The following is a 27,697-nucleotide window of genomic DNA, read 5'->3' as shown; positions in this document are numbered from 1 at the left end:
ACAAAGCCTTCTAGCCATAGATTTGTTGTCTGTACCCCATGGTAAGAAAGCTCCAGTAGCCCATGTTTTAATTGTGAACTTCATAGGGAGATCAAAATGTTCAAACCCACAATCACACCATGTATCTTTTATTCAAATAAAAGCTTTGTTTTCATAAACTTACATTATGTTGAGCATAATGAAAAGGATAAATACGTCCGTATAAGCACACATAAACAAGACAATCAAAATAGTGCACATTGCTCTATTCTCAGTTATTCCAATAACTAGAATCTGGATTGTAGGGGTAGAGATCTTTGGCCGACTTGGAAGACCCACGCCATGGACCATGTAACATACTCTGGGTCTGACTCTCACTCTGAATCTGACTCTCATTCGTGCTTGGATTTTGGTATTGCTGAAAACGGTTCCTGAAGGCCTCAAATTTCAACTCATCCCTAGACATACTCAGATCAGAAACTAACTCTTGAACAATTGTTCTACCTTCGAGCATGCTCACCACCGCAGACATTGTAGGCCTAAGTATCGAAGATGCGTTAGTGCATAAGAAAGCCACATTAATCATCCTCAGGACCTCTTCCTTGTTGAATTCAGTTCCCAACCTTGGATCCACCAACTCCATTAAATTTCCTTTCTCCTTGAGAACCAATGCCTAAAATGGCCTCCCAAAAAAAAAAATTATTTTAGGAAAATGAAAAAGGTGAGTTGCTTATCAGGAAATTAAGTCCAATCATATAAAGCTCATTAACTATAAGCAAAAAATAATATAACAGTAGGATTATAGATCTAAATTACCCAATCGAGAAGATAAATGCCATCTTCTTTTGATGTAGGACTTGTATTGCTCCTCCCACTGACAATTTCCATGGCAACAACTCCAAAACTGTAGACGTCTGCTTTGTCAGTTAGGTAACCTCTTAAGGCATACTCTGGTGCCATATATCCACTGAAAAAAAATCAAGATTATCACATATTACAATTGGTGTGCATGAGTTGAGACCTAGTCATAATAGTTGTAATATGTGTACCTCTACCAATCAAATTATCATTGTCACTTACTCGTTTATTTACGGAGGGAACATTTATACTACTTAACCAATAACCTGAGTTATTATGCTTGCCTTTATTGAAAAATCAATTATGATTTTGCACAATGGATCAAAGTTCCATAAATGTGGAGAGATTTGAGGATGAAGCCCATAGATATGGAAGGCTAAAGTGTAGATGGGTTTCCAGAATGATATATTATTGTATATGCCAATAAAATTAAAAAGAAAAATTTATAAGACGACAGTAAAGGCAAACAATGTTTTTGGAGCCAAATTTTGGGTAATCAAGGAACATAATCACAGATTTGGAATAGTGGAGATGAAAGATATTTGGTCAGATGAGTGGAAAGATTAAAAAAGATAAAATTAGAAATGAGTTCATTCATGAAACTGTAGGAGTAGCCCTAATAGGTGACAAAACAAGAGAAAGACGATTGAGATGGTTTGCTTATGTGCAATGAAGACAGATAACATCCCCACTGAGAAGGATCTTTCAAATTCATCATCATCATCATAAAAACCTTATCCCAAAGATTTGTTGTGGAAGGAACATGCAAATTGAAGGTTGTAAAATATAACGATTAAAAATATGGACTGAGGCAGTGAGATTGATTTGAAGACACTACAATTAATAGGAGACACACCTTTAGATAGAATTGAATAGAGGAACATGATTTAGGAAATGAAATATATATAAGGGAATGCTAATGTCCAAGACTTCATAGGGATGTTGGCATTCTCCACTATATTTACTTTTCAATAATACCCTTCCCCATTTTATCTTTTTTAGTGGAAAAGATAAGGGTATATATACTGGTATATTTTACATAATAAATGACTTTGTTATGTTGGCATTGATTGTCAAAGCATTAATTTATTGCAAATAAGGCATCGAAATCTAAGGACTAAAATGTCTTTAGTATTTGTTAGGTAATAATGCATTTATAATGTAAAAGACCAACATACCTTTGTCTTTTTTACTAAAAGACAATGAATAGGGATAATATTGGAAATTGAATGTGGTAGATAATGCTAATATCCTCATGAGGTCTTGGACGTTAGCATTTCTCATATATATATATATAGAGAGAGAGAGAGAGAGCTGCAACATCAAAAAAGCCCATATTCGATAGTCCAAAGTCATCGAATTTCATAAAATTTGATGGACCAAAGGGTCGAATTTCTTTTTTCGTCGTGTCGAAACCATCAAAATAATGAGAGATGGGAGAAATTCGATGGCTCTACACCGTTGCATATGGGGAACATCAAGAAATTCGACAGCCATGGACCATCGAAATTCGATTTCTAAAATTCGTGGGCCTTGGCCCAACAACTTTTCTCGTCAAATTTTCCAGTTTTGACGTAGTGCACTATCTCTTTTTAGGTAGAACATAAAATTATAAAAAAAAATTACTAGAAGAGTCTTTAAGGTAGAGGAATAAAAATAAATAATAGAAGTCAGAATATATTAAGAGCAATATAAGCATGATGCCTCACAGAGTTCCAGCAATTCGAGTGCTGATATGGGTGTTATCCTCTTCGTCAAGTTTGGCCAAACCAAAGTCAGATATCTTGGGTTCAAGATCCTTATCAAGCAGGACATTAGTAGCCTTGATGTCTCTGTGAACAATCTTCAGTGTCGATTCTTCGTGGAGATAGGCTAGACCTCTTGCTATACCAACACAAATCTTGTGTCTGGTCGGCCAGTCCAACTTCAATTGATATTCTTCTGAACCTTTAGATCATCAACTCCACAAAAATTAAAGATTTCAATGTAAACAATATTACCTATCCTACTAGACAGAACAAATTAGTGAAAAGCAAATGAAGCTGCACTTACCAAACAAAGCACGGGCTAGACTGTTATTTTCCATGTATTCATATATTAGCAATAGTTGTCTTCCTTCGATACAACATCCATAAAGCCTTACAAGATTGGGATGTTGAAGAGCAGAAATCATTCCAATTTCATTAACAAATTCACGGTTACCTTGCTTTGATTGAGAAGAAAGCTGTTTCACTGCAATTATAGTACCATCTGATAGATGACCCTGCATTTAAGTAAGAATGCAAAGTTTCAATTATATAACCATAATAGGGATGACATGCATATATTTGGATCAACAGTGATGGATGGGGGTTCAAGAAAAATGATTCCTATATACAATACCTTGTAAACTGGCCCAAAACCCCCTTCTCCAATCTTGTTTTCAATATCAAAGTTGTTTGTGGCAGCTTTAATTTGTCTTAGTGTGAAGGAACCTAGACCTCTCAGATCTGTCTAGAAAGATATGTTAGAAAAGGTGTGCATCCTGAAGTTCAGACATTCTTTGTTTCATTTTTCACATGGTGATACGTAGTCCTGCTGTCCAAAGCATGGTTTTTAAACTCATTTTGACGTCTCGTCTCGTTCATGAACAAGAATGAGTTGTCTCAGACGAGTTTTCCAATATGTTTGAGTCGTCTTGTTTAACTATACAACAAATGAACCATGGTTTTAAATCTCGTCTGATATGTTTGACTTGTCTATCCGTCTCATTGGTGGACGATACCAAGACATATCAGACGAGTCGTCTCAGTCTCGAACGAGATTGAAAACCATGATCCAAAGAAATGTTAATAGAGACATGAATTAATATTAGAAGTAGACCATCAATAAGTGTAAGGTGAATTCAAAATAGATCTTTGAAAGCAGAAAAAATTCTTGCCTATATCTTTTTGGTTGTTTTACCAAAATGGGAGAGTATATTTTTCTAAATTATCTTCCCTGGCAGACATTTTTAAAATATTTGTCAAAAAGTTCATATACCCACTTTGGTATTTATATTTTTACCAAAAATGGGTATCTGTTGTTCAGTCATGATTTTTTTAGTTTAACACTCTTACCTTTTTGGAGAAAAATAAGTTCATTTTTAAGAAATCCAAAACAAAGGTATAAAGTAAATTAAGTAAAAGACCATACAGCAAATACCTATCCTGGTAAAGAAAAACCAAATCATTCATGCCCATTTCTGTAATTTCCCTTCGTTTTAAATTTTTTTTTTAAGTGGGTTATTATTTATTTTTTTCCCTTCAGTAGGAGGATTAAGTAATTCATTTGGAAGATTTCCCACCTTCGTCAATTGTGCTCTTTCGTCCAAGGCATCCTTTCCACCAAAGAATACCAATAATCACAAAAATAGCGCATGAAACTAAAGCCACAACAATTCCAACCACAGCAGCTGTAGATAGCTTTGAAGGAGGATCGAAAACTGCACTTATCCCCAATTATTAGACAGAAATACATCCATTGATACACTAAAAAATGCATAGACCCAGAATTGTCAGAACTTAAGTCCACTTGGCTGATTTAAAAGAACAATTTGAAGACTATGCATCAATAAAATATAATTCAATTAGTTCAAATCAACAAAACAAAATCACTTTCATGTCTGATTTCTTTTCTTTTGTACTCACTCATTCTTAATTGTTATATTAGACTTTGACATATTTATATGAAATATACCAAAATATTTCTATTTTCACAAGGTTCGGCACAAAATTTAACCATCATTTTCCTTTTGAACATATTCCGGAGTGTTCATTTTGCAAAATAGTTCAATGAATGGTAAATTTCGATTGAAATAATAAAATTTATTAAAATAAAATTTTCATGCAAGAATATTTCAGTCGAATCATTTAAATGACATTATTATTCTCATTTCAATGTAGAATATTGTTGTTTTGTCAAGCTCTCAAATACCAATGCTAATGCAAAGTGAAACGTTATTAATCTTTATTTTCACACTCCACATGGTTGTTTACCGCAGTATGATGGCCTATAGGTGTGTTTTCATGTCAGTTTTTATATTACCTAAAGTAATATAGCATTTCCATTATTTCTGTGAAAACTGTATTTATTTCTATGTTAGTCAAAATGTTAATAAAAAAAACATCTCAATTTACAAGCTGACTGAAATATATACCGAAACCAAAATTTATGACCTTGTTCTTAATGATTTCATATTTAAGAAATTAGCGAATGTAATTTACACCTTTAATTTGGAATTATCATTTGTCAGACATTTTTGTTACAGACACAATCAAGAACCTGCATGATATAAAAAATATGGCAAAGAAATGTTTTTCAAGTATATTCGATTGGGTTTGCCATCGGTGAAATTTTGGTCAAAGAAATAGGGAACAACAATCTAGAAAGAGATATAATCCAATAAAGATTTAAGACTAAAAAGTGGTACATCTAAAGGTATTTAATATATATTCTAAGCGTTAAGGGCAAGTTTACTTGGTCTTCTTTTTTAGGAGAGGAAAAGCTACTCCTAGCACAATTTCTTTTATATTACGCTGTCAATCCCAAGCTTAGATAAAGAGTGAGAGGAAGACAAACATAACATGGATTTAGGTACTGAGAGAGGATATCAACATACTTGGATTAACGTAAGACATGGCTTTAGACGGAATGAAGAACAAGATTCACTCAATCGATCCCAAATTTTTGGAATAACGCTCAAATATTGATGATGATGATACCGGATATGATAATTTAGCATAGCAAAAGTATGGTATGGAAAAAATAAGGAATATTTTTTGGTATAAAGGGGTCTATTATATGTTTTTATTAAAAATTTTATCTTTCTTCCAAGCAAATTATATCACGAAGATGACCGGACGACACATGGATGTGGAGTTCATGTTGTAGATTAGATTTTTAAAAAATTAATTTTTCCCCTAATCTAAGACTTTGGAAATGGACGGCCACTGAATTCTCAAATTCAAAGTTTAAAAGTAACTTTTTTTTCTCTCATGCTTTTGAATTTTACGTATATCCCTGTGGTGTCCGATCATGTTTTTGGGTCTACATAACCCTTGAAGAAGAAAGAGGAGAGAGTTGCAGTAGAGAGAAGATGAGGAAGAAGAAAAATATGGCGTGCCGTTAAAAAATTTAATTTTAGTTTAAAATCCACAACACGGAATGCCCTAAAATTTTTGTGGCATGCCAATATAACTCGTATTTCTTCCATCATTTTAAATTATATGTCCATTCACTTTAGTTTCTCCAAAAATTCCATAATTTGCACACTTGAAATATAGGTGAATTAATTATCAACAAGAATCAAGAAAAGATTGAATTCATATAATTTAAATTTATTTATTCAATGATAAGAAATGCCTGATATAAACATCATTGCTCACACTACCATATATAAGCATTATGAAGCTTAATTAATATTTTAAAAAAAAAACATTTGATGACTTACTAGATTTCACAGAAATAGCTGACACAAGAGGACCATACGTTCCTTTAATAGCGATCACTGTTGTTCCTTTCCCAGCCTAATAGAATTGGATCTCTAGTGTCGCGCTAGTATTCACAACTGTAGTAAAATTTTTAATTGTTTCCTTACCAATACCACCTGCTTCATTTGCGATTTTGAAATCCTTCAATTCCAATTTCCCCTGGAATAAATTAATCTAAAATTAAAACAACTGATATTTATATACTAATTACGAACACATAATTTCATTAGCCACCTAAATGTAAACATCAAATAAGCGCCTTCCAACGCTCCTATAATTGTCATTTGTAAACATTATCTCCACAAAGTGAAGATCCACGGTGTAGTTCCCATTTTCCAAACAAAATCCATAATACATTAGAGAGAGGGGTGAAAGGCGGGCTTTCGTGTATAATTGATTGTTTTTCATCGAGAGGATGGTTTTATTTTCTACGATATGGCTGTTGCCACCAACATCCAAGAAGTTTCCAGTGCTGCTAAATGCCCAATTAGATTCACTTCGGAAAAACTTTGAAGGAGAAACAATGCCTTCATCTGCTTCATTTTCATTTTTCCATCATCAAACTTTGCTCCGCCACAATTTATATGGAATGAATACCGCTCTGGCACCAAAAGAAGTAATGTATTAATGCTCTAAATAGGAAACTTAATTTTGATCATAGGCCTCACGAATTGGTCTAATCCTTCTCAATCATTTAGTTTTAGGGTCTGTATGATTGCACGTGGAAAATGGACGTGAAAATCATTTTCCCACCTCTTAATGTTATTCTTTCGAAATTAACCCAATCTCCCAAAACTAAAAAAACCAACACTCTTCTCGACATTTTCCTAGGTGCAATCAAAGAATGGAATTCATTTTTCCATGACCATCCACCCAAGGAATTCATATACCACATGTTGTACACGTAATGTTCATAAATGATATTGTTTACGATGTTTTTCTTTGTTTTTTTAAATGTTGATTAATAGAAAGAAATGCTAGATGGGTGTTGATGAAAAAAAAATTATTTTTTATTTTTTGTTTTTGCTATGTTAGATTACATTAAAAAGGGAAGAAAAATGGGAAATCCCTAATTTGCAGCCTGGACAGATGGTTGACCTATCCCACACAAAAGGTTGGCTATTGGAATTCTAGATTAAAATAAAAATCAAATTTAATGGTATGGTTAATGATGGATACTAATACAAAGAAAGATAAGTTTTTAAAAATTGAGAGAGAAAAAAAAAACTTTCTTATTCCAAAAAATCAGACTTACTCTTTCGACAGCGGTTCAAGCATGGAGCAACTTCACTTCTCAATCAATAAAAGGTCACAAGCATGTTAGCATTAAGAGATCAGATTGAACGCATTTGTATTTGATAAATAAATGAATTGAGTAAATTGGTGATTATGTACAAACTTTATGATGTAAATTTTGAAAAAATGAAGAAGATATTAGTGACTTACAAGTTGTTCCCTGGAGAAGAGCTTTTAAAAAGGTTTCTGAAGAAAATAATACAATGTGAAAAGTATAGTATTAGAAAGAAAATATTTAATCATATTAAGCTAGAATTATAAAAAAGCCAAAATTGAATAAAAGTATTCGTACAAGTTATTTAGCTGACATCCAGATTCCCCTGAGCTTCCTGCTAAGTAGTTGGTGTAGGAAAGATCACTGTATGCCGACAATGTAATATGAAAAAAAATCATCTTCTTGACTAAAATAGTAAATTTTTGTTATATAAGATAAGTCAATATTTTCTTTTTGAATTCAGCATCCATAAAAGCAAAGCTATTATCAACAAGGGATCTAGGATGGAGAACAAAAATCCTCTGAGAATAGGATCTCGCTCCTTTGCGGAAGTAGTGGCCAGATCAAGAGACAACACAGAGGGAGATCCTCCTTCGAAGGATGATTCTTTTCTGAGATCTCTAAAGAAGCCATCGCTTTGGCTTGGAGAACCTTCTATCTCATTCTCGGATGAAGATGTGAAGTCTGGATTGGAGAAATTTAAGTTTCCGCTAGTAGCAAAGTTTGCCAAGCCAAAAAATGGAGAAAAGCAATTTCATCCAAGGTGGAAAGCATAAGAAAGTTAGTTCGATCATGGAAGCTTGCTGGGATTTGTGAAGCTTTAACGCTGGATTTTCGTCACATTCTCCTTAACTTTTCTATCAAATCAGATATGATTTCGATATGGTTAAATGAGAGGATTTCGATCGATGGCTATGTGATGAGATTTTTTAACTGGACCCCTCTCTTCCCTCCTTCGGAAAGGGATGCTGCCTCCATTTCGACTTGGATTTCTTTTCTGAACATTCTGTTTTTTTGCTACGAGGATGCAAACCTTTGAAGCTTAACCTCGGTGGTTGGAGGAGTCTTGGCAATTGATAGGGCAACCAGTCATGGCACCCGTCTTAATGGTGTAAGAGTTTGCGTACTCTTAGATCTACTCAAAGATAATCGAAGTAGGATCACTCATGGGCAGCCAACAAATATCTTATGAGTCAATCCCTCTTTACTGTACCAATTGCTTGAAGCTTGCTCATCAGGATAAAAACTGCAAGCTCAAAGGACCTATCAAAGCAATTGTCCCAGGATCAAAGGTAGTGGAGAAGCAAATTTTGACAAATGTAGGAAAGGAATACAGAGAGAAATCAAAGAAAATTGGATCTAGTGTTTTCAAATCCAATAGGCCATTGGTTATTCATGATGGTTCAAAACAGAAGGAGAATGATCAGCCCGTTAATGACAAAGGAAAAGGTCCTGCAATTACCCAGTCTTCGATTGAGGAAGATAGTGATATGGCAGCCACTAATGCTGATGTGGAGAGAGGTGAGACTTCAAAATCCAAAGTGGCATGTGATGTGGCAGCTGAAGTGGAACCGTTAGAGCAAACATATTTTGAATTTCAAATTCAAAAAGATCTGATGCCTGCTTCTGAGTTGATCCCCACGCCTAGTCCAATGTTTCCGATATTGGGGATCTTGTTGGAGCCAAACAAGGAAACCGCCTTGGATCCTATCGTGGAGAACCGCCAACTTGAAGAAGGAGAGATTCTCGAGCAAGATTTGGGGGAATCTTCTCCGCTAGAACGATCCACTCCCAGATATGGCTCCTTATCGTCTTTAATGGAAAGAACACAGGTAGCATCGAAGATGTTGAGTAATGGATCCCAGCCGTTGAACTTAGAAATCCAACTTCTTCCTAATGATGCAGTTGATGATGAAGTGTCAGAAGAGAATGAAGATGAATTCTGGAAGTGATAGAGTCAAGAAATTGAGAATTCGAAGACGTCAATCGTGGCTAATCTGGGTCCTCCTAAAAGGACTAGATCGAAGAAAAATATCTAAACAATTGTTTTTTTAATGTCAGCTCTAATCTAGAATATTAGAGGAATCCAAAATTTCTCTTCCTTTTTAAGACTTAAAAATTTGATGTAACAGTTAAACCCTTTTCTCCTGCCTATGCTAGAACCTATGTCAAGAAAAGATGCAAACTTTGAGAGGATGCAATTAATTCTTAAATCTTGGGCTGCGATTTCAAATGTTGTCGTTAATAACCATGGGTCAATTTGGGTATTTTGGTTCGGAAACCCTTTGAACTTTAGAATGTTGCATCAATCGCCTCAATATATCCTTATTGAAGCCATAGTGGAATAGAAACAGGTCGTTTTTTGTATTTTTAGAGCTTCATGGTTATCTCAAGAGCGTCGGGATCTTTGGTATGAATTCAAAGGTTCGCTAAATGCCAAAGGTAATTTAATAATTGTGGGGGACTTCAATATCGTCTTATATCCTGATGAAAGAAGGGTGGGAAGTATCCAAACCGTGCTTCAATGGAGGACCTAGGAGACTTGATTGGAGCACTGAACTTAGTTGATACTGGCTTCTCTGGAAATAAATTCACATGGTGTAATAATTAGAAAGAGAGTTATCTTATTTAGGGTAGATTGGATAGAGCCTTAGTTTCTTCCTCCTGGGCTTTAGAATTGGGTTCGCCTATTGTTTCTCATCTGCCTAGACTGTCATCCAATCACAACCCTCTTCATGTTCAGCTATTTAAATCTTTATTGGGGCCCAAACAATTTAGATTCTTGGATTTCTGGACTGAGAGGGATGACTTCTTACAAATTGTGAGGAACTCTTGGGTTTCTAGGGCGGAAAGGTCTCCTTTGTATCGGTTCTTTTCAACACTCAAAAGATTGAAAATTGTTTTAAATGTTTGGAACAAGGAGGTTGTGGGTAATGTTTAAATGAAACTGAAGGAAGTAGAAAACAAAGTCCAAGAATATGAAAACTTACTTGCTACTCAAAGTTGGGATCAAAACCTATATATGGCGTGTCAAAAATCCAAGATGGAGTATGCTACATGGGCAAGCAACAAGGAGTCTTTTTGGAAGCAGAAGTCTAGAGTCTCTTGGCTCCAGAAAGGTGATAGGAATACAAAATTCTTTCACATGTTTACTAAGATTCGAACAATGAGAAACTCGATTAAAAGAATTAGAAAACCTGATGGGACAGTTATTGAAGATCCAAAACTTGGTGATTCCAAGGTAATTTATCATATTTCTTTTTGATCTTATTTATTTATTTTTATTTTTTTGTTATGTTTTGACCCCATCAAGAATCTATCAAGAACTCATCAAGAATCTCCTACCTCATCAAGAAACCCACCAAATCCTTCCTAAACCATAAACACCTATATCATTAAACTCTTCTCCAAATCTACCCTATTTTATTTTACCCAACCTTATTTCATACCCCTAAACCTAACTACATCAACACCCTATTGCAAAATATTTTAATTACAAAATTTTGTATTTAATACCCAATGGGCCTTTGTTGAAACCTTTCACAATGGCCAATAAAACCTTTTCTTGAAACCTCCTTTCCCTCAGTCCTTAATCATTTTCTTTATTTTAAAAACTTAAATCCATCCCTAACCAAAATAGAAAAACATCATAACAAAATAATAAACCTTTATAGTAATCCTATAGTTATCTAAATCCTTAATCCAAACCCAAAACTAGATCCCTTACCCCTTATTTCATCTTCTTCATTCCCCGTCTTGCATCAGAAACCTAATTTTATCTTCTACTTTTTTCAATCTTCTTCTTTTCTCATTTTTCATTTCTTTCCCCTCTTTCCTAATCCAACCCTAACTTCAACATCTCTTAACCTTCAATTCAAACTAGAAAATATGCTACCTAAACCAACAAAAAACAATGCATGAAGAATGATGAAGAGAAAGCACCAAGAGAAGAAACTTGTTATTACCATTTTACAATATTCATTTTGCTTCACAATTGGATTTTCCTTAACTAAGATTGAGTTTATTAGAAAACTGTAATGGTAAGATAAACGTTAAGCATTCATGAAGAACTTACTAGTTTTTCTGCTTCATCCAATCTTGCACAGTTCCATTCAGCGAATTTTGAGTCAAGTACCTAATCAATGCTCTCTCATTAATTCAGTTCGTTGACTTGTTATCTATACCACACTAGCATTGGAAACAGCTAATACTAAAAAAATTCGTAAGAAAATTTTGATAATTAGATCACTTACACAAACTCTAAACGCAGATTTTTAAAGCTGTCTGGAATTTGTCCTACTAGCTTATTAAAGCTGAGGTCTCTACAAAAAACACAACACCAGAAGAGAGAGAAGGAAAATGTTGCATCCTAGAATGTTAACAATCATGTTACTTACTTCCTATATGTTATTTTGAGCTAGAATAACACATCTTAGATCTGTGATCATCTATTCATGCTTTAGGAGTCAACTTGGTCATTTTGAAATAGTTTATTACTTTACCATGTATTCACCTTATTCCTTGAACCACATTGAATCGATATCCAGTTTAAGATTTGCTCAATACATATTAAATGCTTGATTTATTTGTTCATATGAGTGGAGAAAACGAGGTGTCCTAAATTTCAAATGGGTTGGGATATGTAGAGTCGTGAAAGTGAACTCATATGTTCAAACACAATCTCAACCTTATATGTGATGAGATTCAATGGTTGAGATTTATCTTAGAGATCTGTAATATATTCTTGGGATACATCTTTATCCCAACCGTTGGATCTCACTTGTACACGACTGGGATTGTGTGTGAATATATGAGTTCACTTCTCATGAGTCCACGGGTCCTGATCCTTTTCAAATATCTTAAATTAAGTGTTCAAACTCAATTTGGATAAGTTACGAAAATGATGTAGGATAAGCTGTAAAAGACTATATGGAACGACATGATCAAAAGAAGATGGCTTGAAAGGCTAAGCACACACCTTAGCTTCAAACAAACATAACTTTGCAACCGTAAATCAATACAACTACTATTATACCAGTTTGGAAAGCTTATGACTAGCTCTACAACATGGACAACAATCTTGTGTTGTTAGGCACATTTTAGGATCACGGAAAAAAAAATACTATAATAGAGGTCAAAACAGACTTTTTGGGTTACACTTTCTGTTTTAGTAATTTTCATTTTAGCATATTTTGGGATATTTTGGGGTATTTTGGGTATGAAATTGTTTTAGAAGATCATTATTAGGTATTTCAAGGTTAAAAATGACATTTTATTCAAATTATAATTTTTTACTAGTTTGGCAAGTTTACTATGTCGACTTTAAGTTTTTCTAGATATTTTGGATACGTACAATTGTAGTAGAAGTGGAGTCAAAGAGTGCTGATTTTGTAACTCAACCTGACAGGGTAACTTAAAAACTCACTGACGTGGCAGGTGCAAGAACCGTAGATTTTTTTCCTTGTAGATTCAAGGTTCTTATCATAATAGGAAGATGGTGATCTTCCCCTTCGTTTCCCCATCATTAGAGTATGAGTTTTTCTTGCATTGTACTAAGGTGTATGAAGACATACCAAATCATATTTTATGTTAATTAGGATTAGATCACCTAGTTAAGGTACTAAGGTGTACGTAGTTAGGGTAATTATGTAACTATAGATACCCACTTTCTCTATTTAATACTATCTCACTAGAGATCAATTGTATTAGATATTTACATCATCTTCAATTCTATCAACAACGATTCAATAGTGTTAGCAAACCTCATGCCTCACAATGAACTGAAACAAATATGCACTAGTCATTTATGCAAGACTATGAATCTTGGCCTTGGATAATGTAATGCCCTGACCCAAATTATGGGTCCAAGTGAACCCTATTCTTTAGTTAGTTATCTTTTTAACTATCATAAGTATGTGGCATCCATTATTTCATTTTGAAGGGATCCAGCATAGCCAACATGTGGAGGGCATTACTAAGGAAAACAGAACTAGTATAATTCCCTTTGGATTGAGGGGTAATTAATCAAGGGCATGTAAGTATTTTACACCTTAGGTGGTTGCTCTTCTTCGGGCCACACAGTGGGGACATCCCACACTTGCAAATGAAAGCTTAGTATTTTTCGAAAAAGAAAAAACCTATTTGAAAATGATCTTTCAAAATAATAACAATAATAAGATAATAAATGATTCAAAACCTTGGGGTAATTAAAAATTTTCCCAAACCAACACGATCATCTTCTTGAATCTTCTATAGGTATCAGATTGAAAAAATCTCAAAGATTTGAAATGGTACGTGAAGCATAGGGTCCAATTAGACTAAATATTTGTAAAACCCCGAATTTTTTATTTGTATCTCGAGGAAAAATAAATAGTGAAATTTTGAGAAAAATCTTGAAAGTGGGACTTAGGGGTAAAACTTTAGGATATTTCTGGTCATTTTTAATGGAATCTGACTTCACCATTGGATTCAAAATGATCGAAAAACGTAGTTTAGCTTGTAAGCACGCTCAAGTGCGAGTCCGAATAGAAAAGTTGGAAATCCTCGATTATTAAGTCGGATCAGACTAAAATAGTAATCTTTTGCTAGAGCAAGAATTTTTAAGATTCGATTACACCATTAGATTCGTAACGAAAAATTATTAAATGTGAACTATTTATTTGTCATTTTTGGAGATCAGGAAGTCGAATTATCGTCAAAAACGAAAACGACATCAACTTTAGGAGTCACCTCAGGCCAAAAATGTAAATTTCTGTTAGAGACAAAATTTGTAGAAATTGACTACAACATTAGATCCAAAACGAAAAATTAGGCGAAATAGAGTATTCATTCATTAGTTTTGGAGTCCGAATGGCCAAGTTATCGTCGATTAAAACAATAGGCGAAATACCAAATTCGTCCCAAATTTCATATAAATAATATTTTAATTTTTTTTTAATATCTCATCTTCCCCAACTTGTCATACAGCCGCGATAAATAAACGAAAATTTTGTTTTTTCTCCGATCTTCTACCTCAGATCTCTCATAAACGGTTCATCGTCGACGATCGACGCAGAAGAGAGAATCGTCCGCAGCCTCAATATCTACAAAACCCACACAACCTCTTTTCATTTCACTTTCTTTTTCATCCAATATCGTCAAAAATCAGTCGTATTTGGATACGGAAATTTCGAAACTTTGACCTCGGATTTCGTCCGTTTCTAGGTCAAACCGTCTTCCGACGTAGAAGGAAGAAACGTTCCCAGCCTCATTCTCTACATAACCCAACCAAATTCCTTCCGTTTTCTCGTCTTTTTCAACCTGTATCGTCAAAAATCAGCCATACATATATATGTGAATTTCGAAAACTTCGACCTCGAATTTCATCGGTTTCGGGTTCAAACGGTCTTCCGTCGCAGAAGGGAGAAAGGACGACGACGTCGAGATTTTCAAAACCACCAGGACAGATTCAAAAATCAGTCACTTCAAAGTTCGATCCATCTCGAATTCCGTGCCAATCGCCTCGATTTTCGCGCACACGCTTCAATCCTTTTGCCTAGAAATTGTAAGGAACTCTCAATTTCTATTAGTAATCGTAGATTGTGAAAATTGTATTTAGGATTTTATCGAAAAAATTTTGATGTATTTCCAAAATATAGAATTATTTTGTTATTTCAAAAATTCACGCCAGAAATTGCATGTTTGATATGTTTAATTGTATTTTTAACAAATTATACGTGGGTAGGGTATTTTAACAGGTTATTTTCATAAATTGGGTCTTGTGCACTGCTCGAACCCCGTTTTGATATAAAATTTGTTTTCTTTTTCAATATTATTGATAAAAATAAATTTTTTAGTTGGAAAATGTGATTTAATATTCAATGAACTCATATTGAGTTAATGAATATCAGAAAATAGATGTTTTATTGAAGAGATTGAAAATTGTAAAAATCGAAAAAAGGGTATGAAACGATAAAATGTCAGAGTCACACCTGAGGGGTGATATCTGCATTTTACGTTGTTGTGTTGTGTGCAGGTTGGTGAACAGATATCCAGGGATAATATTGTTGGTTGCATGTTTATTTAAATTTTTGTTAGCGCGAGGCGCTGTTTACGTTTTCGTTTTGTTATTTATTTTAGGCCGGGTGGCCACACTTGCATGGTAGAAAACTGGATATCTATTCTCAACCTTGTATTGTTAATTTCTCTTTTGTTTTCAAATGAAAGTAATATATATATGTAGCTATTTTGTGAACTGTTAAAGAGTCTGTGAATGCTTGAAGGGATAGTGCGTCATATCATCCGGAGTGGTGTACTATCCTGGGATGTATAGTAGGGACCACCAAGTTCATACGTGGTATGGGACGCGTATAAGAGTGGAGTTACAACTGGAATCCGGGATATTCCTCTTTATCTTTACTAGTGAACTTGTAATGTAAAGGTGGTCGTATACGAATGGTTTGTATATTTGGGAATCACATGTACGCCTGATAGGCATAGACGAAGATGATTAGTCAGTGATCACTAACAATCTATAGTAGTCGAACGTTCTAACACATCGAAAAGAGACCTATTGCTTACGATCACGTCAAACGGCCAGCCTGAGCCGGATAAATGGTCAACCAAGCTTGGTAAACAGCGACCAGCCACAAAATCAGGAACTAAAAGTTAGAGAAGAATTGTAACATCATGTCCCGACTGGGAGCGATCCAGTCGTGAATCCCAACTCTCTAATTCCAATACTCCACCATTGTGTATTATGTATATGTTGCTTATTTTGATATATAAAATGAAATCCATGTTTATTATTTTCATTTGATTAATTAGATTTATATAAAAAGAGAATGTTATAGTGAGTACTGCTGATCGATGTAATGTGAGTTTTAAAATATTTAGTTGTTCATACATGGCTATATGTACCAGTTAATCGTAATTTTTTCTATAAAATTTTGTATATTTTAAAATGATTTAGTATGCTTATTCGTTCATGTTAGAAGAAGTTATTGGCAGAAATTATGTTATTCCTTACTAGGTAACCATTGTTACTCACCCTTTCCTTCTCCATTTTTTTAGTTTCAGATCCGAAGCATGACGAGGCAGGTATAGAGCAAGAATGAGGATCATCTGGTTGGTCAGATAGACAACCAGAGTTCGTCACCTGGTAAGTACTAGGGCTATACCCCCTAGTGGTGTCAGTTCCTCCAGGTAGTCTTATGAATTCTGTATTAAGTGTTAGGAATTATGTTAGAGTGAGGAATTTTGTATAATCCTGTATTCTGGTTATTCTTCCGCACTCTAATATTTCGTACATTATTAGATGTATATAGGCTTCCGCTAGTATTATATTTTGAATGTATATATACAGGATTGTATGTCGTTTATTAGGTACAGGTTGAACGCCTTGAAATGCTAACATAAACAGAGGAGACCATGCCGAAATTTCGAGGTGCCACCTAGTACCTTGAGATCTGACATGGGGATTTGTGTTAGTGTTCGGTGGGGCGCCACAATATTCTTCATAACCTAGGTTTTCAGATTATGAGTTAGACTATGAGTATCGGTCTCCAAAATCTAGTTTGTGATAGATAAGCATCTCAACATCTAGTAAAGAACTCTTTAAAAATCATATTTGAAGCAAAAAAGGATCGCCTATACTTACAACATTTTCAAGTTTGCCATACCCCCGAGATAATCCGGTATCACTCCAGTAATATTACAATTCCTCAGTATTCTGCAACCCAACCCAATCCAATTTATGTCAATTTAAATTGTTTAACACTTTATATTATGAGACACATAAGAAGCATTTAACTTACAGTGTCCTCATTTGTGTCAAGGTATTTAGTGGTGGGAAGTTTGTTAGATTTGTGTCACTGACCCTCCTTCACATAGATATTCCACCAAGTTTTAATCAAAGATCACCAAAAAAAAACACAAATTCACAAAACATTAAAAGAAGATGAAATAAGGGAGGGTTTACTCACAAGTTAGTTAATTTTGTCAAAAGAGAAATACCAAAAGGAATGGGACCTTCAAAACCGCTTGCCATTATCTCTCTGCCATTAACGAAATTCAATGAAATGCTTCACAAGTTATTGAAAATATGGGATTTTTAAGACTGAAAGGCACACAAAAATGTTGATTAAAACTCTTACAATCTATCAAGCTTTGTCCAGTTCTGTATAAAATCAGGTAGCCTTCCAGTGAAGTGATTATCATTTATCCGACTGTATAATAGTAACATAGATAATATTGAAAGATATTTACAAAAAAGTGATCAAATTTTGACGAATTTACGATTCCGGCTCACTGTTCATTTTAATTACCAAAACGTGAACGATAATGAAATCGAAGGTTTTTAAAGTGACAATTTTGTTGGTTTAAAGTGACTAGTTTGAAATGAATAATGACGAATGCACGCAGTTTTGGTATTCGGTTGGGTACGCGTCTGTCATGGCAAGGGCACAAAAAATTTGTTCATTCATGTTTTGGTAATTAAAATGAACAGTTAGCTGGAATCATAAATAACTCATTTTCAGCTCACGAAATGGTAATTCAACCAAATATTGAACTCAAATACTCAAAGAAATTTTGATTAAAAAGAAAAAAAACAAAAACAAAAACAAAAACAAAAAATGTGTTCATTCACGTTTTGGTAATTAAAATGAACAGTTGGCTGGAATCATAAATAACTCATTTTCAGCTCACGAAATGTAATTCAACCTAATATTGAACTCAAATACTCAAAGAAATTTTGATTGAAAAGAAGAAGAAAAAACTTACAAGTCCTTCAAGTTGGTCAGGTTAGCAAATGTTTTTGGCAACTCCCCAGTAAAATTGTTGGAGCTAAGATGTCTACAATAACAAAACCTCAACAATCAATCAATTGTAATTTGAAAATTGACAAAATTCATCGAAAACACGCCAATTTAACAAATACCCATATTCAAAAAATCACGAAAACAATATAAAAAACCTTACATTAGCTCTATGTCAACCAGATTTCCAAGCTTTGGAGAAATTCCGGAGAATTGGTTCATTTCCAAGACCCTGAAATTTTGAATTTCCATTTAGAAGAAACTCTTAAAACACTTTGGTGTAATAAAATAGTTGAAAGGAAGTAAAAAAAAATTACAATTTTCTGAGAGTAGAGATGTTCGCTAGTTCGTTCGGGATCATACCCGATAACCCATTTCCTGAAAGGGAGCTGAAACCATAATTCTCTGTTAATTTTAACTTTTTAGAAGAAAAAAATATTATGGGGACTGGTCCGATTGGAGAAGGGTTTAAGAGAGTGGGAAAGCTTACATATTTATTAATTTCATGGAACCCCATTCTTTTGGTATTGTACCTTTGAGGTTTGTGCGGGTGAGATCACTGTGAAGGAGTGTGAGGAAGAAGAAGAATAGTAAACAACCTTTCATTTTAAATTTGGGGTAATTTAAGGAAATAATGCAAGAGGTCTTACATTTCTTCGAGGTACTGAAGCTTGACCAGCTCTGGTGGGGGCACTCCCAGTAGATCCCGACTTTTGAGCACTCTGAGCTCCAACAGAAAATTGTGAAAATTTTTCCCAAATTAATAATAGGGTCTGTTTGTGGATTATATTTTGAAGCCCTTGAAGGGAGTAGTTTTTTCTCACAGCCCAACAGCTGTTTGACATGTGTTCCGAATGATATCAGCAATAGAAATTATGGTGAGAAAAGAAAAGTTACTCGTCAAATGAACACACGAAACGAAGCCATGGTTTGTAAAGGATAAAATTATATGAATTTTTTTTAAAAATAGTTATTTTTCAATTGAATTTTATTTTTAAATTTATGTGCTCGGTAGCCATCCATTTTCATCACCTTGAATAAGTTTGAAATTTTTTTTATTTTTTTTATTTTTAATATGAATATTTTAATGACATCTAGAAGATTGTGTTGTTGGATTGTCAATGTGATAATCAATGTAGACCTTATGATCATTTTTAAGATTTGAGATCTTAAGTAAATTTATGGGCAAAGGACGTGTAGGCACTAAAGAGAAACTTTATCTCTATTGCTAATGTTATTCACACCACAAGTCAAGCGACAGTTGGGCTGTGAGTAAAAAATAATTCTCCTTTAATGTGCCAACTTAGCTAAGTTGGTAAAAATGTGTGGAGTGAACTCACTTTCATATTGACTACTAATCACTTTGCAGACCCAATAAAAGAAAATAGAGAGATTTATTCGATAGGCTTAACTATTACATTTTTATTACAAAAACTCCCTTAGGGTTCTGACTACTCCATGGTAACTTTGCTTTATGAAGTATGTTACCCATCAAATCTCACTTTATATTGTTTGTTACCCAGTAAGCCCTAGATGGGATCCACATCATAAATTTCAAATTTATGGGGTTTAATTTGTTCTTTAACATACGTTGGAATGGATTCTAACTGTATCAATATGTAATATCTAAAAACATGATCTGATGCCATAGGGTTATGAAGAAAAAAAATTCTAAGAACTATAAAAAAAATCGAAAAAAATTAGTCTTCACCATTGAATTTTAATTTTAAATTTGAAAATTCAATAGCCATCCATTTTCAACACCTATGATCAAGCGCAAAACTTTTCTTTTCTTTTTTTTCTTTCACAAATGAGTTTTTCCATGAAATATAGAAGGTTGTGTTGTTGGATTTGCTAATTTGATAATTCATGTAGGTCCAAACAAGCTTTAATAGGATTTTAAAACTTACTAAGTTAATCATGGTAGCCTAATTCATTAAAGTAAGGTTTGTTCAAGTAAGAAACTTGATAAAGGGAGTTTTTGTAGTATACTTGCAACACCAACTTTGTTAACACCACTCCAATTCATATGTAAATCATCAAAGAATTAACACCCATTTGGGGTGGTGTTAGCAAAAGTTAGAGTGGCAATAAAAGCACTCTTTTTTTCTTTAATCAACGAATTTATTTTAATGAGTTCAGTAACTCGTTGCTCGTGGGAATTGAACTTAGGTCCAAATCGGTTAAAGTTTATTAGTTTCAATGCCACAACTATAGGAAACTCTGCATCTTTCTTCTCAAGCAAAGTGGGACTCCCCTTACCATGAGGAGAGATAATCAGCATAAGTTCATTCGACTCTCATTTACTAAGAGGAGTCATGCTACACTGGGTCTAACACTGAGTTGACTTGGTAGTGCATAGATAACCATAGATTTATTTTCTCGAGATATAAGTTAGAAGATCAATGATTCTCTATACACTGCCAAGTCAACTCAATGTTGGTCTCAGTGTCCCACTCAGTAAAACATTGATTTTCTAACTAACAGTTCATAAAGAACCGTTGATTTTTTTAATTTGTATCTTGAGAAAATAAATCTATAGTCATCTGTACACTACCAGGTCAACTTAGTGTAGGATCTAGTGTCCAACACAGGTAGTGTAGCACGACTCACTAAGAGTCGTGAGAAACCGATGCTCTAAAATTAACACTCTTAATTATGCTCCTAACATGATAGTGCGTAGAACCATAGATTTTTTTTCCTCACTACCTTAGTAAGGCTAGTCGGAATAAGAAAAATTATCCCTTCAAGCATGTAAGAATCATGTCTTACATCATATTTAAAAAAATTAAGAAAAAAACATTTTTAAGCCTAATCAAGGGCATTGAAAATGAACGATCAATGAAGTCCAAATATTCAACAAAAGGATTTTGATATCTCTAGCACATGGTGTTCTCTTAACCGTATAATTGCACCAGAGAGGAAAACTACTATAGAGGATCCACTCTCACAAAAAAGTTATTATGAGATATCATTATATTTTAAGAGAGGAATCCTTTAGTAGTTATTTGTATAGTTCCCTATAGTGATTTTTCTGCGATCTTGATTCGATCACTTTTTAATTCAATGACAGTCTGAGTCCTCTAGTTTTTCAAGCATAGACCATATTTAAAAAAGAAAAATTCACAAAAAATAAAATAAATAAATCACAATTTAAAGAGTGTAGATTTAATGTTTTGTTGATGTGTCTATATTTCAACTACTCAAAACTATTATACAGGATCCCTTCCCAATTTTCAAATTAATGATATGCCTTCTCCAAGAAACTAATATAATTAAATGATCTAAATACCCTCATCTTCAAGCTTTAGATTTGGAAGTCTATTGATTTTCTTCTAAAAAACAATCATCTTCAAAATTAAGGCATTACCCTCGTCTTGAATCTTAAGATACTCTATTTCTTTTCAAACCTCACGAATAACATAGATTCTTTAGGGAGAAGAAAGGATGCTTGAGTAGAAAAATCAAGGATTTTTTTTCCCAATCAATCAAAGACATGGATTCAAGTAAGATCAAATAGGCTAAAAATAATTTTGCATTAATAATTTGAAGATAAAAGATTTATTTTTGAAAAAAAAATCGAGGAGGTGTTAGCTAGAGATTGAAGATAGGGAGAGGCATGTCATCAATTTGAAGATGCAATAGGGCCGAAATCTCAAAAATTGATCAGAATGTGTAGGGGTACACGTGTTTTATCACCCAACACGAAAGAGATATTCGATATCCTGGTGAATAATTTAGCATGAATTCTCTAGCAAATCTCTTGTCATCTCATCCATTGGATCAATGTTGTGCGTACAACACTACAACGTTGTACATGAGAGTCTTTCTAAATTGACTTTCTCTAATATTAGGCTCAGCACTGCACTGGCGTGCTAGTCATGGTTTTTAAACTCGTCCAAGACCAAGACATATCGCCCGAGTTAACTCGGTATCAAAACTGAATGAGACCAACTCACAAAGTCATTTTTTGACCAAGTTTTACATCTCACAGTTCAATTTTTTGAGTCATCTCATGAGACGTCTCAAACATATCAGAAAACTCGTCCGAGATGACTCGGTATGGAAGCTGAACAAGACGAGACACGATATTGAGTTTAAAAACCATGGTGCTAGTGCGTACAACGGAAAAAAAAAATCTATTGTTCTCTATGCACTGCCACATCAGCAATGTTGAGTGCACTGCGGAACAAAGTCGGTTCAACATTTCCCTTCTTGAACTTAAACAAATTAGGGTAAATTACACTTTGATCTCGTATAATTTGACATAATTTTGTGTTGACTCCCTAACTTTTTGATAATTGCACTTACATCCCTTATAATTATTTGAGGGCTCATTTATTCCCACTTACACGTAAAACTGAGTGTTTTAATTATCGCTTTAAAAGTTTTTTATATAAAATAAAAAGGTAAAATAGTAAAATAACATGTGAATTTTAACACCGTTAGTGAAAGAGAAGGTAAGTGCAATTATCAAAATATTAGTGGGTCAACATGGAATTATTCCAAACTAAGGACGGGGTTTTCAAAGTTTAATTTACCCAAGAAATTATGCAAGCTTGACGTACATGCTAATGACGTGGCAAACGGTATCGTTAAGGAACGTGCAATTGCATGTAACGGCGTTCTCCGATCCTTTAGTCGGATTTAGCGTCACCCATCCTGCCTGACGGCTGCATGGATCTACGTTGAAGTTCCAGTCCTTCTTCCCCAACGTCTTTGCTATGTCTTTTAGAGCCCTTACTGTAACCAAAATAAACGAAAAAGACTATAACACCCCTCATTTATCAAAACCGAAGAAGGAAATCTTCCTAAGGATCGAACTCGAGAAGACCAGGTTCAGTCATTCCATTTGTCTTATTTTCATATATCAGCAGTAGACTGAGAAATTTATGAAATACCGAAAATACCCACACTATTTTGAGTATAAGTTTGGCTATCTGCAGACTGCAGGGAGATTTTAGTCACTAATAATTTAAGAAATTTGTATTACCTTCACTTGACACAAGAGTCGCTCCGAATGCTAATGTCTCGATGTAACTGATCCAAATGATCCAAAAAAAGAAAATTCGCCCAACGTACATCTTTAGATTCCTCGTTTGATTGGAGAGAATTCCTATGATGTAAATCAGACCGTCGGATTCTATGGGGTGGTGCAAAGTGGGTTTGTTTTGTAGAGAGATTTATTCGAGAATGGAAGAAAGGTGAGGAAACAAGTGGCGGAGAGGAAACTAAAACGCTAGGCTAATATAAAGGATGAGATGACAACTTCTCCATGCACTGCCAGGTCAGCTTCTATTTATGATACATTGACCCAACTCACCAATTCAAGAAAAAACTCCAGAATGTACGCGGCTAAAATAGAACTCTACCGAGTTAGGTGGGTTATCAAATAAAAAATCGGTCAGGATACCTTGACTCGGGAAGAATTACTCCTAACAAAACACAAAATCCAATGGTTTTGAGATTTATCCTCCGGATAAGTATCTCCGAGATGTGTTATCAAGATACACATAAATCCCAACTGTTGGATTTTGTATCTAAATGGTTGAGATCATGTGTTTTCTTATGAGTCAATGGATCCCAACCCATAAAAAAAAAAAATGATTATGAATTTTGAAATATTGAAAATTATCTCATCTTAATGGTTGGGATCATGTGTTTTCTTATGAATCATTCTCACTCGTATCTCAATGACAAGCAACTATGGTTTTGATACACATCCACATTAGAAATTTCCCACTTGATACACATTCCAATATTACTCTAGCATGACTCTAAAACATTCATACTTAATATTTTTCCCAATAGAGAAACTATGAAAATTAAGATTGACACTTGTTGCCCCTCCCATCCCGTCATTTTAAAAACACATCCGCTAAAAATAAATGAAATTATCGAATAAGTCCATTCGATTATCTATCTCTTCTCTTACAAAAATCCATTTACAACAAACTAGCAATAAGTTGTCGATTTGCTGTGAATGGATTTGGTAAGAAGTTACCAAATGGACTCATTCAGTACTTTCATTTTTCCATATGAGACGGTAAGAACCTCAATATAAAAAATATATATAAAAAGAAAACTTGATAGACTAGTATGCACACCTACTTATTCTAGAGATTCATACATAGAAACCACTACACAACATCCGTAGGGAGAAAAGTCTAAAAGTTAATTATTACTCCTCTCTTGACTTTCTAGGATTCTGACCAATGAACGCTGTCATGTGGAAAAAACCTTGACTTATTTAACTACGCTTTCAAACATTTAAAAATAGTTAAATCCCTCCAACAAAAGTCATTAAAACTACCTATTAGGGTTAGCTGAGATGGTAAGGAGCGATTGGGTATGCTCCCCAAGTCTTGACTTCGAGTCTTTATATGTCCATCTACAGCAATGTGGCTATTTAAATGGTATTACGTGACAGGGTGTTAGATAGAGTGCGATACTCAAAAATTAGTTCTAATGGATAAGATTGCCCCATGGGTTGGGTGAAGGCCAATAGACCATGGTTTGCCTGCTAGACTCAAGGATATCTTGTTCCAACAAAAAAAATACCCATTAAAACTCTTGAAAGAACATATCTACTCTTTACGTACCGCATATCATCTATGTGATGTTAGCAATGTCGTACGTATATCTACATCATCATCCCTAAATCATAACCATTGAAGAATACCTTTTTATTTTGAGATCTATGAATATGAATTTATAGATACTTGTGAGTGAATATCATCGGGATGAGACATTGTGGGTATTTCTGAATGAATAACATTTGGAAATGAGAAAAAAAAAATCATTTTTTTTTTATAAAAAGAATTGGATCAAAAAAATATTTTTCGTCGAGTTGAAAAAAAATTACTAAAACTTTTCTAGCCTCAACTCATGGATAAGACTCTCCATTGGTCAAATGATTGAGATGAGAGGTAAAAACCACATATCAATGCTAACATTACCTGGATAAGTACAATTTTTTCTAGGGTTACATTTATCTTGGGCGCATCCTTAGATTTTCCCATGAAAATACACATTCATTTACCTTCAAAACTCATTTTTCATAGAAAAAAATATTTTTTTTTCATCAACTTTCTATTGATAATCAAACATGCCATTAATGAATAAAAAATAGACTTACTTGGTAAACCTATTTGCTGCAAATTTTTTTATTTATATAAAGTCCCTTACTTTATACACTTTATGAGTATGTTACATGCACAAACCTTTAATATATGAATTCAACTACCATGACCAACTTGCTAAGATTTCAAATCTTACTAAAGGTTGTATGGTCTACATCGATAATCAAATTAGCAATATAACAACACATCCTTCTAGATTTTATCAAAAAACATAGATTCGAAGAAAAAAAATAAAAACTTTTTGAGTTTGATCGTAGATGTTGAAAGTGGATGGTTATCGAACTCCTAAATTTAAAATTAAAATTCAACGATAAAAATGAATTTGTTTTTTTCAAATTCTTAGAATTTTTCCTTTATAATCTTGTGCATCAAATCATATTTTTGGATGTCACAAATTGATGTAATTTAAGTCAATTATAAGGTTTCTTAAGTAATAAATTAATCGCATAAATCTAAAATTTATGACGTGGATTCCCACCCTTACTTTGCTCGGTTACGAACTTGATAAAGTGAGATTTGGTCGGTAACTAACTTCGTAAAATAATATTCTCTTAGAGTTGTCAGAACTCCCACGAATTACTGTAATAAAAGTGCAACAGTTAGGTTTGCCGGTAAATCTCTCTAAATAATAAAATAAAGAGAGTCATAGAAGTCAAACGGAAAAGACACGGATGGATGTAATCTCCAACTCTTCTAATGTATGTGGGTTCAGCCATCAATCACGACTTCTTACGTCTGTACGCAATTATTGAAGTCTGACCTCGCAAATCATTTTTTTTCCATCACCCACCTGCTTTTGATTATGACCATTGACTAACTCAACAAATTTACTTTATTAATTAATTTATTGGACAATTTTATGAGGTTACACCTCTTAAAGATGGACCTCAAGAAGTGACGTCAGGTGGAGTGACGTGTGGCTGGAATCTCATATTGCACTTCTTTATTTGAACTCCAACTTGAAGTCATTGAAGCATTATTCAATTTAATTACACAAACTATATTACTTTATCAAGTTTGTTATTTGAACTAATCTTATTGTACTAATCATGCTACCATGACTTACTTAGTAAGATTTCAAAATTTACTATGCCCACATGGGTAATCAAATTAGCAATCCATCAATACAATCTTTTAAGTTTTATGAAAAACTCAAACTAAAAAAATACCATTTTTGAGTTTGATTGATGTGTTGAAAATGGATAACTACTGAACTCCCAAATTTAAATTAAAGTTTAACGATGGAAACTAATATTTTCTTTTCAAAGTTCTTAAAATTTTATCCTTTAAACCTTGTGGCATCAGATTGTATTTTTGGATGCCACAAATGCAGTTAGAATCCACTCCAAGTTATAACAAATTAACATCATAAATTTGAATTTTAAGATGTGCAGATCCCCACTCCATGGTTTGCTCGATAACAAACTTGATAAAGTGGGGTTTGGTCGGTAACAAACTTGATAAATCAAGGCTCTCTTGGAGTTTTTGTAATAAAAATGCAATAGTTGGGTCTCTTAGGTAAATCTCTCTACTTTATTCAAAACTCGAATCTTCGATCGTTCTAATAGTTTGCGAGGTACGATTGTAGCGTGTTTGAACAAGTGAGAATTTGTTGTTAAGGAGTGACAATGTTAAGCTATTAAATCATTTTACATTTTACATTTTACGATCGTTCTAACATGTGTTTTATTAAAATGTAAAATGCACACCCCTTAGTGCAACTCCAAATGCACTTGGGATCGATCCTGCACCTCTCCCAACTTCCATTTAGAAGAGTTAGAGGGGGACTCTAACGCACTTTGCATCTAATATTTGGCTTCTACGTATTTTAAAATATTTTTGAAGAGAAACTTTTCAATAGACAAAAGAAAAGAGTGAGATTCTCTCTCTACCTTTGAACGGCAATTGAAGATGACCATTGGTTGTAGGTTTATGCAGAGCTATTATGAATAGTATGGTTAGAGTGCATACCTCTTAAATATCCAAAATGACTCTCCATGATGAAATGCCTAAAAACTAAGGAGGGTCTCGTTGGAATTGCTTTTATTTAGTTTTCCTAAGTGAGAGGTAAGTCCTTTGTATAGAACCTAATCAATATGTGTTAACAACTCTTTTATCATT

The 27,697-nt window shown here is 33.9% G+C and overlaps 1 pseudogene across 1 annotated transcript; it reads right to left on the bottom strand.

Moving 5' to 3' along the window:
* Positions 1 to 99: 99 nt before the first annotated feature.
* LOC147381808 (putative LRR receptor-like serine/threonine-protein kinase At1g07650) lies at positions 100 to 23,644 on the bottom strand (annotated as a pseudogene). The gene is made up of 23 exons (XR_015174357.1): positions 23,428 to 23,644; positions 23,003 to 23,177; positions 19,085 to 19,156; positions 18,925 to 18,993; positions 18,752 to 18,823; positions 18,598 to 18,666; positions 18,400 to 18,471; positions 17,772 to 17,843; positions 17,601 to 17,672; positions 17,433 to 17,498; positions 17,276 to 17,347; positions 11,892 to 11,960; positions 11,714 to 11,773; positions 7,936 to 8,001; positions 7,794 to 7,829; positions 7,603 to 7,637; positions 6,308 to 6,463; positions 4,163 to 4,300; positions 3,220 to 3,326; positions 2,890 to 3,100; positions 2,547 to 2,784; positions 796 to 946; positions 100 to 652 (listed from the first exon to the last, which is right to left on the bottom strand). The product of XR_015174357.1 is annotated as a putative LRR receptor-like serine/threonine-protein kinase At1g07650 (transcript).
* Between the last annotated feature and the right edge of the window lie 4,053 nt (positions 23,645 to 27,697).

This window comes from Akebia trifoliata, unplaced genomic scaffold, assembly GCF_017979445.1.
Source record: "Akebia trifoliata isolate Shusen 1 unplaced genomic scaffold, ASM1797944v1 Contig00246, whole genome shotgun sequence".
Lineage (NCBI taxonomy): Eukaryota > Viridiplantae > Streptophyta > Magnoliopsida > Ranunculales > Lardizabalaceae > Akebia > Akebia trifoliata.
This window is presented reverse-complemented; position numbering and strand designations above follow the sequence as displayed.